The sequence below is a fragment of the Sus scrofa genome, chromosome 15 (genome assembly GCF_000003025.6).
Source record: "Sus scrofa isolate TJ Tabasco breed Duroc chromosome 15, Sscrofa11.1, whole genome shotgun sequence".
Classification (NCBI taxonomy): Eukaryota; Metazoa; Chordata; class Mammalia; order Artiodactyla; family Suidae; genus Sus; species Sus scrofa.
The window spans coordinates 33,957,737-33,974,547 of record NC_010457.5 but is presented as its reverse complement, the minus strand read 5'-3'; the positions used below and the strand labels follow the sequence as shown (position 1 = coordinate 33,974,547).

The following is a 16,811-nucleotide window of genomic DNA, read 5'->3' as shown; positions in this document are numbered from 1 at the left end:
ATTTGAAGATTAAAGCTTATGGTTAAGTGAAATGAATTATAGCAATATTAAAGGAATGGAAGGAAAAAATGGGAGTACTTAAATAAGATACTCACCCTACCTGTGAAGCAATATAGTATTCTTTGAAAGTGCACTTGGATTAATTGTAAATGTATATAGCAAACTCAAGGACAGCCACTAAAAAATAGTAAAAATTAATGTGTTAAGAGACGAGAACAAAAGGAATCATGCAAAATGCTTAATTAAAATCAGAGAAAATAGGAGTTCCCTATTGTGGCTCAGCAAGTTAAGAACCTAACTAGTATCCATGAGGATGCAAGATTGATCCCTGGCCTCTCTCAGTGGATTAAGGATCCAGCATTGACGCAGCTGTGGTGTAGGTCACAGATGCAGCTCAGATCCCGCATTGCTATGACCCTGGTATAGGCCAGCAGCAGAAGCTCTGATTTGACCCCTAGCCTGGGAACTTCCATATGCCACTGATGTGGCCCTAAAAATAAAAATATAAACAAAACTGAAAAAATATAAGTGAAATAAAAAAGAAACCAATGACAGTGAATTGAAAACAGTAACCAATATGATAAATATATCCAGCTATATCAGTAACTATTGTGTCAATGGTTAAATATAGTAATTGAAAGACATACTGTTAGAACAGACACATAACAAGGTATATGATGTCTGCAAGACACCCACTTTAAATGTACAGAAGCAGAGTAAAAGTAAAGGACTGAGAAAGACCATGCTAAAGCTAATCAAAAGAAAGCTAGTGTGTCAATACTAATTTTGGAAACAGCAACTTCTGAGTATGTGTTCTGAAAATGTCTGAGTAATGATGAAGTAACAATAAATATAAAGATGGAGGTCTTACAATAATTTTTCATTGTTCTGAATGTCTTAATTGGATTTTTATTATTAACATCTTATACTAAATTAGACCCCCTTGAGAAAACAATACATTTTTTTTATGGCCACACACTCAGCACATGAAAGTTCCCAGGCCAGGAATTGAATCTAAGCCACAGCTGTGACCTATGCCACAGGTGCAGCAATGACGGATATTTTAACTCATTGCATGGGGCTGGGGATCAAACCCACACCTCCACATTGACCCAAGCCACTGCAGTTGGATTCTTAACCCAATATGCCACAACAGGGACTCCAACCACTGATATTAAATATGTGAAAAATACAAGGTAATGGAGATGATTGAGTTAGAAAGTAAAGGGTTGGATAAAGATACGCCTTGCTAACACTAATCCAAAGAAACCTAAAGTAACTATATTAACTTCATGGAATAGCCTTACAGTGGAGGAGAACTTTATCTTTTATATGCCACATCAAATATATATTAGAAATTATTGTCTTCTTTTTATATTTGTGTCTTAATATTTCATATTTTAGGTTTATTTATATTTGAAATAGGTGCTGATCTATATTTTCATTCATTAATTCCTTCTTAGCTATAGATAATTTTTATTCAACTTTCCTTGTGTCTTTAACATTTAAAAATTTCTTTTTAAATATCAGTTTGTTTAGTAATTCTGTTTCAATGTCATGCCTTAAATTTCCCTTTTATTTATGCACATTTTTGAGACATACTTATTTTTACTTTCTGAGAATTCCAGCTAAAGTCTTTGGGGATTTAAGTTTCTTGAGTGTTATTTCTGGTGATCCTGGTTGGTGGTGGCTTTTGCCCTTAGAAGTTCTTAAATAGGTGTATGTGTGGGGGGGGGGAGTGGATTTTCTTGCAGAGAAAATTTGTTTTCTTGGGATAGAATTTAATCTTGTACTTCGTATTATCTACCATATGGAAGAATTTTCCACCTATAGCCTTGAAAAAACATGTGTATATAAAAGTTATTTACCTAGCACATTGTTTTATCTCTTACTTATCCTTTGAGATTCCCCAAACTGTCCAGGAATCTCCATTTCAGCTCCACACCTTACAGTCGTAAGACTGTAGCCTGTTCTCTATGAGGCTGCCAGTGTAAACTTTTCTGATCACTTCAAGAGAACTTTTTATAGGGATGGAAGAAGTGGTTGACTGAGTACATAACCATGTGCATAAATTGCTCTTCACTCTTATGGGCAATTTAAGTACAACTTCTTTTCTGTCACATGTTCCTATAGCCTATCTTTGTTATTTCTGTGTCTTTAAGAAATTAGCAGCAAATGCAGTGCCCTACACTTATTGCCTGTGAAGGAAATTTAAGTATCTTCTTCCTAAGGGCAGAAATAAAATCTGGCTCTTCTACATCATCCTAGATAAATATATTTCCTTTTTATCACATCTCAGATAATTTACCAGGATAAAACTTTAGAACTCTGCAGGAAATGTTCCATATTCTCCATGTATTTCCCTGCATTGGCTGGTTGGAATTATTTCATGGATTCTTCTGAGCCTTTAAACACCTCGATGGTACTCACTTCATGTGGTGCTAATAGGCAACCTGCTGTTTTTGTCACAACATCTTCCAATCTTTAAATGCCTGCATTAAGCCCACCTTTGCCCAGGTGTCCCATCTTGTCTCAACTTCTGAAGCCTGAGTTGCTTCATTGGGGTACCTGTGCCCTAGATTTTTGTGATCTGCCAGGAAAGAAACATGAGGTCCTTTCTGGAGGCTCCTTTTATGGACAAAACAGTGTTTTAGATAAATAACTGATAATGAATTATAACAGTAACATCAAAGACAATAAGTAGCACTTTCATTTACATGTGTATACCTTCAAAGAATCAGAGTAATCAGACTTATACTGTAGAGAGATTTCAGGGAAAATATATCAGAGGCATTCATCTAAGCTATCAGTTGGTTATGTTATTCTAGACTAAGAATTCCTAGAAATGTTTTTTACAATATGATGTTTCTTAAATAATTTTTTTTCATTCCCCTGATCTTAGACGTTTGAAGCAAACTTATAGTGCTAAGCCCAGTCTCTTGAAATGTGGAAAATAATTTTTGCTTTTGTAACTTTAATGCATTTGAAGATATTTGCTATAAGAGATACTGTTACATTCTAAGTATAACATTGCTTCATAAAAAATAAATGTTTAATTCTGATAAGTAGGATGGTTTTGAAATGTCAACATCAAAACTAAATTTTGCAAACAGCTTTGACTTATTAAGGTTAGGAACATATTAATTCTTGATTCTTATTAGGAAACATAGTGTCTCTCATTATTGAAAGTCTAAACCCAGAGTCACAATTTTTCTATTGTTGTTTGCTTTTAAACTCATATAAAAAGATGTGTTTGATCTTTTTTGTACATTTAGTTTCTCACTAGAATAAAAAGCTCTGGAATTTCAATACCTTTATAATACAGAAACTTTAGTTCAAAGTTGTCATTCTTTGTAATATTTCTATTTCAAACCCTACTGAGCCCAAATATATTTTTTAGGCAATGAAATCACAGAAAATAAACTTTATATTTATTATAAATTTCTTACACTTTGACTTTACCAGTTTTCTTAACCTTAAACTTAACAGGCACATGTTGAATTCTTTATACATGCAGGACACTTTCAGGCATGATGAGGTTCCAAGGAAAGCAGTAGGTAAGTAAGTGCACTAACAAGCATGATGCTGAGATGTGCAGCATGAGTGCCCTGTGGGTGGTGCAGAGATTGTTATTGACTGAGATCAATGGACTAACCTCTGAAGAAGATTTATTTTCAGTCTCTTTCTGGAAAAATAAGCAGTGTTTCTTAAGATGCAGGTGAAGCAATGCATGAGAGACTGAAGGCATGCATAAATAAAATAGGTGAGAAGGTCAAAAGTGGGAAAATTTAGAGAATATGGAATTCAGCTTTTCCCTACAACATAGATAAAAGGAATAGAAAATTGGCATTAATGGCACAAATTACAGTGGTCTGTATAGCCAAAGTAAAACTTTGCATATTATCAGTGAAGAAGATGAAAACTATTGAAATGTTGCATGATTGTATGAAAGGACCAAAGAGTAGCATTATGAATTTAATGATAGTTTCTTTTGTATGTTTCAAAATTGAAATGACACATGAGAATACATCTCACTTGAGAAAGCAATGCCAAATTCAGTTCCTAAGTATGTCTTATCAACTAGCCCATTTTGTATTCTCTCTTTAATTTAAAAAAATATATATATATATTCATATTATATATACTAAGATAATGTCTCAATATATTAAGAACGTATTAATATATTAAGATAATGTCTCTTTTTCTGTTTTGTAGATAGGATTATTCTGCCATATTTTAGATTCCCCATATAAGTGATATCATGTGGTATTTGTCTTTCTTTCTGACTTACTTCACTTAGTATGAGAATCTCTAGTTGCTGCAAATGGCATGAGCAGGCTTGTAGTTGCCAGGGGGGAGGTTGGAAGGGAGTGGGATGGATGGGAAGACAGGTTGGTAGAAGCAAAGTGTTAAATTTGGAATGGATAAGCAATGGGTTCTTGCCGTGTAGCACAGGGAACTATGTCCAATCAACATGATGGAAGATAGTATACAAAAAAAAAATGTACATATATGTATCGCTGGGTTACTTCGCTATACAACAGAAATTGAAGGAACATTGTAAGTCAATCACATGTTAATAAAAGTTTTTTAAAAGGTAATATCAATTGTCAAACATTGGAGCATTTCTGAGTCTGAAATCTCAAAAAAATTATTTAAAGTTTACTGTGCATTATTTTATCACATGGCTGCCTGAGTTGCTCCTTTAAGGCACATTCCCTCCTCTCCTCCTCTGCCCCATCCCGTACCCCTGGCAGACAGTAATGTGTTCTCCACTTCTATAATTTTGTCATTTTAATTATTTCATATAAATATACTCATTGAATATGTAGCCTTTGGGGATTCATTTTTTTTTACTTGGCATCACCATCTAGAGATTCATCCAGGTTGTTGTGTGTATCAATGAAAGCTTATAGTCCCACGAAAACCTGTGCACAGATGTATATAGAAATATTTGTAATATCCCTGAAGTAGAAGCAACTCACATGTCTTTCAGTGGGTGAATGAGTGCACTATACCATGGAATACTACCGAGCAGTAAAAAGGAATTGATTATTGACAAATTCTTTTCCTTTCAACTTATTTTTGTCCTATTGAAATGGGCTTGCTTTAGGCAGCAAAGAGTTGGGTCTTAGTTTTTGTTTGTTTGTTTTGATTTTAATTTGACAATCTCTGTGTTTTAATTAGAAAATGTATACTATTTACATGTAGTGTGATTACTGATATGGTGAGGTTATATTTATCTTCTTATTTATTTTAATTGACCCACTCATCCCCAGATTTATTTTATTTGTCTCACCTGTTCATTGGTCCTCTTTTTTCTCTTTTGCCTGCATTTTATTAAGTTACTTATATATTTTCTACAATTATATTTTACGTCTTTTTGGTCTATAAGCTATAACACACTGTTCAGTATTTTAGTGGCTTCTCTTTTAAATGATTGTAAATCTTTGACTCATCAGAGTATCTTCAAGTAATTGCAACACTTTACATATAGGTGAAGAACCTTAAAATAATATCCTCCCATCTTTTCTCCTCTGATCTTTGTGCTATTTTTGCCATTCATTTTATCTTCAAATATGTCATAAACGCACGCTTTCGTTATTTTATTTGAACTGTTAGTAAACTTTAAAGTAAATTTAAGGGAGTTCGCTCAGTGGGTAACAAACCTGACTAGTATCCATGAGGATGTGGGTTCAATCCCTGGCCTTACTTAGTGGTTTAAGGATCTGGTATAGCCCTGAGCTGTGGTGTAGTTTGCAGATGTGGCTCTGATCCTGCCTTGCTGTGGCTGTGGTGTAGGCCTGCAGCTGTAGCTCTGATTCGACCCCTAGCCTGGGAACCTCCATATGCCATGGGTGCAGCTCTAAAAGGAAAAAAAATAAAAATAAAATTGTTAAGATGGTACATTTAAAAAATAATAATAAAATAAATTTAAATAATAAATGATTTTATGTTTACCTATGTAGTTAATCATTTTCATCATTTTTCATTCCTTTGTATGTGTCCATGTTTTCTATAGTATCATGGTCCTTCCACACAGGTTTCTTTCAGTGCTTCTAATAGTATTCATCTGCTGACAATAAAATCATCCAATGTCGTATGTCTGAAAAAGCTTTACTCACACTTGTTTTACAAAGATGATGTTACTAAAAATAAGTTTTGGTAGACAGAACCCCCATTCAGGGCTCCATTTCAGGACTTTGTATTTTTTATCTATAGAAATTCAGGTTTTTTTCTTTTTCTTTTTTTTTAACACATCCTTTGTCTCTATTTTACCTTTTTAAGTGAAGTAAAGCTATAATAACTTTTAATATATGTTTCTGCTATTAAAAAATTTGTCATTTCTGAGTTCATTTTGATGGATTGATTTTGCTCCTTGTTGTGAGTAGTATTTTCTTGCCCTTTTGCATATCTGAACATCTTTGATATTACTAATTTTACCTTTTTGGTTTTTAGATATTTTTGTAGGACTATAATGACAGAATTAGCATTTACTTCATATATGGTGTACTCTATTATTTTCATTACCTTTTAAATTAAATATTTATGAATGTACCTTTGTTTTTGTTTTCTTATTTGTGAGTCATTTTATTATATTCTTTTAGAATGCTTATTAAAAGTGCAGGAGTTCCCCTCGTGGGTCAGTGGGAATGAATCTGACTAGTATCCATGAGAATGCAAGTTCAATCCCTGGCCTTGCTCAGTGGGTTAAGGATCTGATGCCATGAGCTGTGGTGTAGGCTATATACGCAGCATGGATCTGATGTTGCTATGGCTGTGGTGTAGGCTAGCAGCTGCAGCTCTGATTCAGTCCCTAGCCTGGGAACCACCATATGCCATGTGTGTGGCCCTAAAAAGACAAAAAAAAAAAAAAAAAGATGGATTAGGAGTTCCTCTTGTGATTCAGCAGTAACAAACCCAGTAGAATGCATAAGGACATGGGTTTGATCCCTGGCCTTGCTCAGTGTGTTAAGGATCTAACATTGCAGTGAGCTGTGGTATAGGTCATAGACGCAGCTCAGATCCTTCATTGTTGTGACTGTGGTATAAGCCGGAAGCTCCAGCTCTGTTTCAACACCTAGCCTGGGAACTTCCATATGTCGTGGGTGTGGCCCTCCCTAAAAAGACAAAATAATAATAATAATAATAAAGATGCATTAAAATCTTTGTTACTTTGTTTAATGCCATTGCTGCTGATAGGATATTAATCCTGTTGTTGCTTTGAAATACCTGTGCTCCTCACCTGAAGAATTATTTTGGTCTGTGAGGTAGTTGTTTTTCAGCTGTTCTGAAGTGTAACGTGGGTGAGGGAAACCAGTAAATTTCTGTGCTTGGAAAGATGTGGTACGGAACGTTGGGCACCAGAATGGCAGGATATTGAGTTATTGATCTGCTCATTCCAGAACATACACCATGTTACCAAATGAATAAGTTTTGTTATTAAGATCTTCTTTCTTTCTAACCTGTCTGAGTGAGCTGGACTCTGAGAAACGCTGACTGGAGATGTCTGCCAGCTATTTTCCTCGATGGCCCCTTGAGAGCCAGCCAGAGTTTCCTCCTTTTCTCCCAAACAGTAAGTGAGCAAAATACCCATCCAATTGGAAAAACAAACATTTGGGCAAAATTCATGCTACCCAGTCATCCACAGCCCTCCTTTCGTTCCTCTAACCGAAGCAGGGAAAAGCGACTTGTACAGTCGCTTCTACAGCTGCACCACCACCCGCCCAAAACTTACTGGCATAAAGCAAAACCAAGCATGAGTTCCGTCAATCTCATGGGCTCCTCCAGGCTGCCTGGCCTCAGAGCACTCATTCTTCCCCATGCAGTTAGTTAGAGGGAGTAACCGGCTGGGCAGCTGGCAGCTGGCACCTCAGCTGCAAATGTCCAGGAGCATCTGTGTAACTCACCTTATGATCTGGCCTCCCTCCCAACTCAGTGCCTGGGTTCTAATATCAAGTGTCCAGAGAGCGTGCAGAAGCTCCAGGGCCTTTCCCTACATGGCTTTGAACATCATGTAGAGGCATGTCTATTACATTTTATTCTTCAAGGCAGTTGGAAAGCCCTCCCATGTTCAAAAACAAGGCATTTTGATGCCTCCTGTTGATGGGAGAAATGCCAAAGTGTGTGCATATGTGTTTAAAACCAACACATGACTATTTGCTGTTCTTAAATGTGAAGGAGAATTGGAGCACATTGAGATAAAAGAGAATTGATTCAATTGTTCTCCTGTGTAGCCCCAAGGCATACATAATTTTCTCTTAAGGTTTTCTAACATTGATTTCAGCATTTGTCCCCTGATTGGAAGCTAAGCTGGAATGATCCCACTGCCAGTTTTTATGCTGCTTTTACTCTGACTGTCTCATCTTCCATTAAGTGTCCTGGGTAATTATCAGTCCCTACTTCTTGAAAATCATTGGCTGAATAGTAAAGAAAGTGAGGCCAACATGCAGTAAAGGTTTTCTGAGTTCCATATTAAACACAGCATTAGTAATCCTCATGTTATCACTTGATTGCTCCTGTGGTGAAATTATTAGGCAATTATTTCCCTAAAACAGCATTTTAATGATAAAGATGAAAATTATACAATTTACGTTAGTCGTTTTTTTTCCTCAAGGTTAATGCATTTGTCACATCATATTAAACACCCATATTAGCCATTAAAACACTTCACAATGTAAGCATAGATGTTTCTGCAACTAATAAAAAGAACAAATTAGAACAATTGTCACCATTACTCTCACCTTTGTGAATAATAATATGATGCGATAGATTTTTTTAAATTTGTAGGAAAAACGTAACTATTTTGTGATTCTCTGTGCTTAGTCATTCAGGCATTTAATAGAATCTGTAGCTGCATGATTATTGCAATGACAATAATGCTATGATCAAACACTGGATTTTATATTGTAGCATTTACACCAAAAAATGTTCTGAGTTAAGCATAACTGCTTTCTAAGAGAAAATGACCAATTCATTTTTAAACAGTTGTTTTCTTCCTGGAGTAAGGCACTAAGTATCATTTGACAGGAGTAAGGTTTAATATATCACATGACCTATTAGTAGTTGAGCTAAAAGACTCAGTCACTTGGTTCTAGTCTACTAATTCTGGATTCCCTCTAATTTTAAACCACAGGACTGATGCCAGCTTTGGGAAATCTCTTGGGTCCTTGCTTAAAGGGAAAATGATCTAGAATGCCAAGATTCATGCCCTGTGCTAATTCTCTATGACTGATAGTCTAGGGGGTATCTTACGTGGAGGCTAATTTAAAAAAAAAAATTGCATGAGTAGACAAATTGCCTAGGTTGCTATTCCTGCTTATCATAGAAAGAAAGAAAGATTTCAACCTGAATGGGGGTCACTAGAAGGATATGAGTTGTGAAATATAGAAACATAAAAACTAAAAATCACCTAAATAAAAAATCCATCCTGTCCAATGAGAAGATCACCCTAATTTTATCAGTTTCCTAAGGTGAATTTGGCAGATCTTGTCACGTATTTTATTTTTTTTAAATCATTTTTATTTTTTCATTATAGTTGGTTTACAGTGTTCTGTCAGTTTTCTACTGTATAGGAAGGTGACCTAGTCTTACACACACACACACACACACACACACACACATATACATTCTTTTTCTCAGATTATCCTCCATCGTGTTCAATCACAAGTGACAGATATAGTTCCCAGTGCTATACAGCAGGATCTCATTGCTTATCCACTCCAAATGCAATAGTTTGCATCTTTTAACCCCAGATTCTCAGTCCATTCCACTCCCGCTTTATTGGCAGCCACAAGTCTGTTCTCAGTCCATGATTTTCTTTTCTGTGGAAAGGTTCATTTGTGCCATATATTAGGTTCCAGATATATCATATGGTATTTGTCTTTTTCTTTCTGACCTAACTACACTTAGTATGAGAATCTCTAGTTGCATCCATGTTGCTGAAAATGGCATTATTTTGTTCTTTTTATGACTGAATAGTATTCCATCATGTATATATACCATATCTTAATAGATTCATCTGTTGATGGACATCTAGGATGTTTCCATGTCTTGGCTATTGTGAATAGTGCTGCAGTGAACATATGGGTGCATGTCTTTTTCAATGAAAATTTTGTTCAGATTTATGTCCAAGAGTGGGAATGCTGGTTCATGTGGTAGTTCTGTATTTAGTTTTATGAGGTACCTCCAAACTGTTTTCCATAGTGGTTGTACCAATTTACATTCCCTAACAAAAGTGTAAGAGGGTACCCTTTTCTTGACACCCTCTCCAGCACTTGTTATTTGTTGTGTCACATATTTTAAAGGCATGCTACTAGAGTTGAAATCATTTCCTTAGTAAGCTGCCCCAATATTGTGGTACTGAATGCCTTGAAGTAACAAACCTGCAGACATTAGGCTGCTTCAGCTGGGTTTGCCCTCACGTCCATCATGCCCCCTCTTCCCATTGGATCAGAGCCCTGCCACTCACACTAAATACTCAAGTTTTGGATGAGATCACTTGTACATCAAGCCCTGGATTCACTTCACTCCACCCACCTACTGAGGCCAAAGTTGCTTGCTCCATGGAGGACTCCCAGACACAGACCACAATTTCGTCTCTGAGCCCTGCTGGAGTTCTGGCTTCCCTTTGGGCGAGGACCCTGCCAAGCCTTATTGATCTGGTAGTGATGAATATTCAATTCTGGGGGCCAAGCCCAGCCTTATGGGATCCACAAAGGCTCCTGAAGAACCACCAGAACTTCCAGCTTACTGCATTGTAGATGTGGCTTCTGCCTCCCCATGCAGGGGAGGTCACACACCCTTAACACACATTGGATTGAAATTTGACATTTGATGTGGAGAAAACCAAAGAATCATGCAAGGAAATATCTCTTCCTTTCTTCTCCAGATGGATGCAAATGCAGAACCATGCTCTCTCCACATGGTTCTGAAGGAGACAGCTAATCTGATGACCGGCTTCCTGGCTTTGCTGATGCCTATTTTTCCCAGACTCTTACTTCCCTGGGTATCCCCTTAAAGGCATCTGCTTGTGTGACATCCCCACAGTTCCAGTGATCCTGGCCTGCATTAACCTTCTACACCAAAATAATTTCAAAACCACTTGTTCCAACAGAAGAAAGGGTGGGGAAAAAACTGTAATGGTAATGTATACATGTAAGGATAACCTGACCCCCTTGCTGTACAGTGGGAAAATAAAAACAAACAAACAAACAAACAAACAAACAAAAAAACCCACTTGTTCCTGTTTACAGTTGATTTATGTTCTCTATCTGGTATAGCCATTAGAGTTTTCATCAGGATTCCTCAAATCTGCCTGGGCAAATGCCCTCAGAGATCTCTCACAGCTGTGGCCCTCTGGGACTTGCTGTCCCTGTCAGAGCACAGGCTTTCCCCAGGGAGGTGCTGAGTGTCCAGGGGTTCACTCCTCTGGGTCCCTAAATTTTCACTTTCTTGCATACTTTTTCTAGCATGAAAGATTGGACTGATGTGATCATAAAGCTGTTTTGCCATAAATATTGAAGTAAATAACAGAGGAAATGTTCATGATGAATAAAAAAATAGGGAAAACTCAAGAGCATTTCCTGAACGGAGTCCAGAATTAAGCACATGGAAATTCATGCCGTCATAACACATTGTGACACTATCCTATTCTAATGACAAATTCTTGGGTTTTTTTCATTTCACAAGAAGCCTTGACATTTACTTATGGTGTCATGACACTGAGCATTTGGAAAGTGACGATTCAGGTGATGGAAACTAACTAATAACTAAAAATTTACTTTATATATTATCAAACTTTGTTACTGTTTGGAGAAAGTTCCCCTGTCATTACACATAGTAGTTTCATTCATCTTATTGCTGAATAGTATTCCATTTTATGAATGTATCACAATTTATCAATTCATCACTCAATCTACTTGGGATATTCATCATGACTACTTTCTATAAATAAAGCTTTTCAAAACATTTTGGAATGTCTTTTTGTGGAAACGTTTTTATTTTTCTTGGACACATGCATAGGACTAAAATGCTGGGTCATATTGGAAGCACATGTTTAATTAGCTCAAATCTTCCAAAATGGCTTTACTAACTTACATCCTCCATGACCAGTATAAGGGGTGTCCAGGTTCCTTACACTCTGGCAAACACTTGTTATTTTCAGTCTTTTGCATTAAAGCCATTCTAGCCAATGTCTGGCTATGTCTTATGATATTAATTAGCATTTTCTTAATAAAAAATTTTGCCGAGCATTTTCTCATATGATCAGAGCAACCATTAGAACAACTTATTTGGCTTAATATCTACAAGAGACACTCAAATATAAAGGCATGCATAGGTGAAAGGAGTTGAAAGAAAAAGGCACTCCATGCAAATGGTCAAAAAGAGAGGAGAGGCTATTCTTATAGCAGACAAAACAGACATTAAGTCAAAAACTGTCAAAAGGACAAAGAAGGGCATTTTATGTAGTGATAAATGGGTCAGTACATCATGGGTATGTTATGTTTCCAAAACGTTAAAATATGTACAGTTCTTATATATCAGTTCACCTTAATAGAGCCATTAAAAAAGAATACTATTGTGAATTATATTGTTATTTTAGTTCTGTTCTGAAACTGTTCATTTTAGGATACAGGAGTTCTCTTGGTTTTTTGTACACCAACATTCTCCCCTCAACCTTGCTGAACTCATTCCAAAGATCTTGGATATCATTTCCTAGATTCCGCATGGCTTTTATATATGGGATATATTGTCTATGAAATAAAAGAGTTTTATTTATTTCTTTACGGTAGCTATGCTTTAGTTTCTTTTTCAGCCCCAGTGTCACCAGCTAAAACTTCCATTCCAAAATTAAGTAGAAGTGGTGGGAGGAAGATCTTGCCTGGGTCCAGTCCTAGCGGAAAAGCATCTGTCTGTCAGTACCAAGTGTCGATTTTCTTGTTTTGGTGCTGCTGTGCCTCTCCCTGCATCTAATTCCACAGCAAGCACAGCACATGGGGTTTGCCTACTGGGTTCTCCTATCCTGATGGAGCCCGTCTCCACACAGACCACGCTGCACAAAATGAAGTCAGTTATGCCTTCATGCTTTTGCTGGTTTCTTTCTTCATCACATTGAATTCTTTATTTGATCAATGGAGTAAATCAACTCAACTTAAACCACTTCCGAAAAGATATGTTTCTTCTAACCACCAGCACCAAGCATCGTGTTCTAGCCCATTTCATGTCCTGCCAAAAGGCAATCCTATAACCACAACAAAATAATAAAAACACCCTAAAGTTTTCCTTCATTAAAACAGATATCAACCATTAATCAAATGTCAGGGCTCTGAGAATGTGCATGGTTAGATTGCCTTTCAAATTTGCATTAATAAATTGTCCTTATGCATCTTAAATCATGCATAGGGAGCTAATATTTTCAGGATATTTCCAGATACAGAATAATTGTTTTAATTTTCTTTTCTAAAATAAGCCCATCCACTTTCTGGTAGCACTCTATCAGAGCCCTGTCAGGACAGACAGGCTGTATCATGTTTGCCTTCATTGCCACCTGTGGACCTGATCCTACAGTATTCAGAATAGCTTTATGGCTCTAAGGTCATCCCCATTTGCTCCAGCTTTGCTTTCTTGGCCTTCTGCCCTAATCTTTCTCTCTTTTCCCTAATTTTGTTAAAATATAATTGACATATAACATTGTATAAGTTTAGGTGTAAAGCATAATGATTCAATACATCAAACTAAAAATCTTTTATCAGGAAAGGAGAATATCAACAAAATGAAAAGGCAACATATGGAATGACAACACACTTGCAAGCCATACAAGTGATAAGGGATAATGTTCAAAATATATAGGGAACTCAAAAAACTCAGTAGGAAAAAAAAGTAACCTAATTAAAAATGGGCAAAGGACCCAAAAAGACATTTTTCCAAAGAAGATATCCAAGTGACCAACAGGTATATGAGAAAATGCTCAACATCACTAGTCATTAGGGAAATGCAAATCAAAACTACCACATATGGGAGTTTCCATTGTGGCTCAGTGGTAAGGATCCCAGCTAGTGTCCATGAGGATGTGGGTTCAATCTCTGGCCCCACTCAGTAGGTTAAGGATCCAGTGTTGCCATGAGCTGTGGTGTAGGTCACAGATATGGCTCAGATCTAGCATTGCTGTGGCTGTGGTATAGGCTGGCAGCTACAGCTCTGATTCAGCCTCTAGCCTGGGAATTTACATATGCCAGGAGGATGGCCCTAAAAAGCAATAATAATAATAATAATAATAACTACTACATCTGTTAGAATGGGTAGTATCAAAATGACATGAAGTAACAGATGTTGGTGAGGATGTGGAGAAAAAGGAACACTTGTGTGGTGCCAGTGGGAATGGAAATTGGTGCAACCTTGGTAGAAAACACCATGGAGGATCCACAGAAAATTAAAAACAGATCTACTGTATGATCCAGAAGCCCCACTTTTGGGTATTTATCTGAATGATACAAAATCACTGTCCTGAAGAGTGCATGCAACCCCATGTTCATAGCAGCACTATTCACAATAGCCAAGACATGGAATCAATCTAAGTGTCCACTGATGAATGGATAAGCTCTGCCTTATTCTTGATAGTTGGTATCAACCATCTGAGTCCCCACCTCCTACAGGACCCACAGGGCTCTGTTCTACTGCCAAGACTAGTATACACTGCTTAAAATCTTTGTTCCTTTTCTGCACTGATTTTGTGGACAATTTAAAATGTGTTTTTTCTCTGTACCTGTCTTATTTATAAGTGATGCGCCAGCTTTAAAAGCTAAGGTGGGAGTTCCCGTGGTGGCGCAGTGGTTAACGAATCTGACTAGGAACCATGAGGTTGCGGGTTCGATCCCTGCCCTTGCTCAGTGGGTTAAAGATCCGGCGTTGCCGTGAGCTGTGGTGTAGGTCGCAGACACGGCTCGGATCCTGCGTTGCTGTGGCTCTGGCGTAGGCTGGCGGCCACAGCTCTGATTAGACCCCTAGCCTGGGAACCTCCATATGCCGCGGGAGCAGCCCAAGAAATGGCAAAAAGACAAAAAATAAAAAAAAAATAAAAAAAATAAAAGCTAAGGTGTAGTATAATTTTGAAAATATTCTAGATGCCTAGTAAATTTACATGTGTATTCAATGAAGTCTTGCAGTTACATGAAGATTGGAACTGTATATGGGCCCATCACCATTTCATTGTAATGATCTAAAAATATAGCAAAATAGTAAATTGGCAGTAAGAAAGAATTTCAGTATCATATTGATCACCTCAGCATAGTTCTAAAAAATGAATGTTCAGTCTCGAGGTGTGAGAGGGATATGGAGATGAGCAGAGCTGAAGAAAAATGAAAACAACCGTGTCACATGTTTTCTGAACTTGGAAGGCATTTTGATTAATGCAAGACAGTTTGAAGAAAAAAATCATTCAGCAAATACGGAGTAACCAACAAGAAACACTTCCATTTTCATGTGCTTTAGTGGAGATAGACTTATTCATGCGGAAACCCAAGTGAGATAAAACATGCTGTTTTTCCAGAGGGATGAGCAGAAGAGCTGTTTTATAAATTCTTGGAGAGGAATTATTTATTCGTTATGACCAGACCTCAGTGTGTTGTCTTGAATAAATTTGGTGCTGAACAAAATGTTTCATTCTTTGTTGTTGTAGATAAATAATTAAAGGTGAAGCCATTGTTCTTTCCTCATTGTAAGGATACTCAGTGTCTTATATGGTTCCAGGAGGTTCTGTATTTCTAACATCTTTTTGCACGGAATTTCAGTAACTAAGGCAGGTCACGAACAACAAAATTCTCCCTTGTAGATACCCTGCACAAAGGGTAACTAGTCCACTTACTGACTGGGGCAGATAGCTTCCTCTTTGGCATTCTCAGGGTATCCTCTGCATAATGAACAATATACCCTGGTAGATTCTGAGCCATAGAGGAGGTATGGAACGTGTCAAAGGAGGTAAAGAGTAAGAGAGAACACAGAGGAGAGGCCATTAAACCTGTTGGTAACCTTTTCATGCACACTGTGAAACATTGCCTCCTGGGTGCTTCCTGAATAGCCTCCCAAGTCAATGAAGGACAGAAGGGCATCCCTTGCGGGGGTCCCTGACATCGTCCTGCAGACTGGACCCAAACTAGAGGAGAGGCATGTAATCTCAACCAGGGAAACCTGTAGCTTTCACCAAGAGCAGCAGAAGCAGGTCCAGCACAGGAGGATATAAAACTGGAGCCATTTCTTCACACTTCCTTCTGTAGGAATTCCTCACCTTCTGGCAGTCTCTGTCTCCATCTGTTGTTTTCTCCCAGCTGTCTTAGAGCAAATGTCCTAGATATCGAAAAAACATTTAGAGGAAGAAAAATTCCAGGGAAGTTTATTCAAATTTGGTTTGCTAAAAGTAGTCCACCCTGACAAGTTAGGAAAATCTGTGGAAATAGCTCAGCTTCTTCACAAGGGTTGGTGATGCAGTAGAAGTGGGTGTGTCCTGGAACCACAGAGACCAAGGGTCAGTGGAACCAGGGCCTCAACTGCTCTGGGAGTGAGTGTCTCCTCACGTCATTAGTTCTGCGTGTTCATCTTTACAAAACATATAGTGACTAACACATATGGAGCACATGTGTGGAGCAGGTACACAGAGCCCGTGCCCCACCTTTTCCCTGTTAGTTTTGGGGGTACGACACCAAAAGTGGGCAGAAAGTGCCTCAGGTCTCAGGACTGATGTTTCTCAGTGAGTGCTTGCTTGGGTAAGGGTGAACAGTGTACACTTATCCTGAGTAGACCTCTTTAAGCATCCCGTG

At 37.6% G+C, this 16,811-nt stretch overlaps 1 long non-coding RNA gene across 2 annotated transcripts in view; it reads left to right on the top strand.

Moving 5' to 3' along the window:
* LOC110257104 overlaps nt 1-16,811 on the top strand; it is an 85,837-nt gene that overhangs the window by 50,775 nt on the left and 18,251 nt on the right. The window contains exon 3 of one of the 2 annotated variants that reach the window (XR_002339328.1): nt 10,892-12,411. The exons of the other annotated variant lie outside the window; for it this stretch is intronic. This is a non-coding gene — a long non-coding RNA (uncharacterized LOC110257104). Of the gene's footprint in view, nt 1-10,891; nt 12,412-16,811 lie in introns of those variants that run through there. 2 annotated transcript variants of the gene reach the window in all.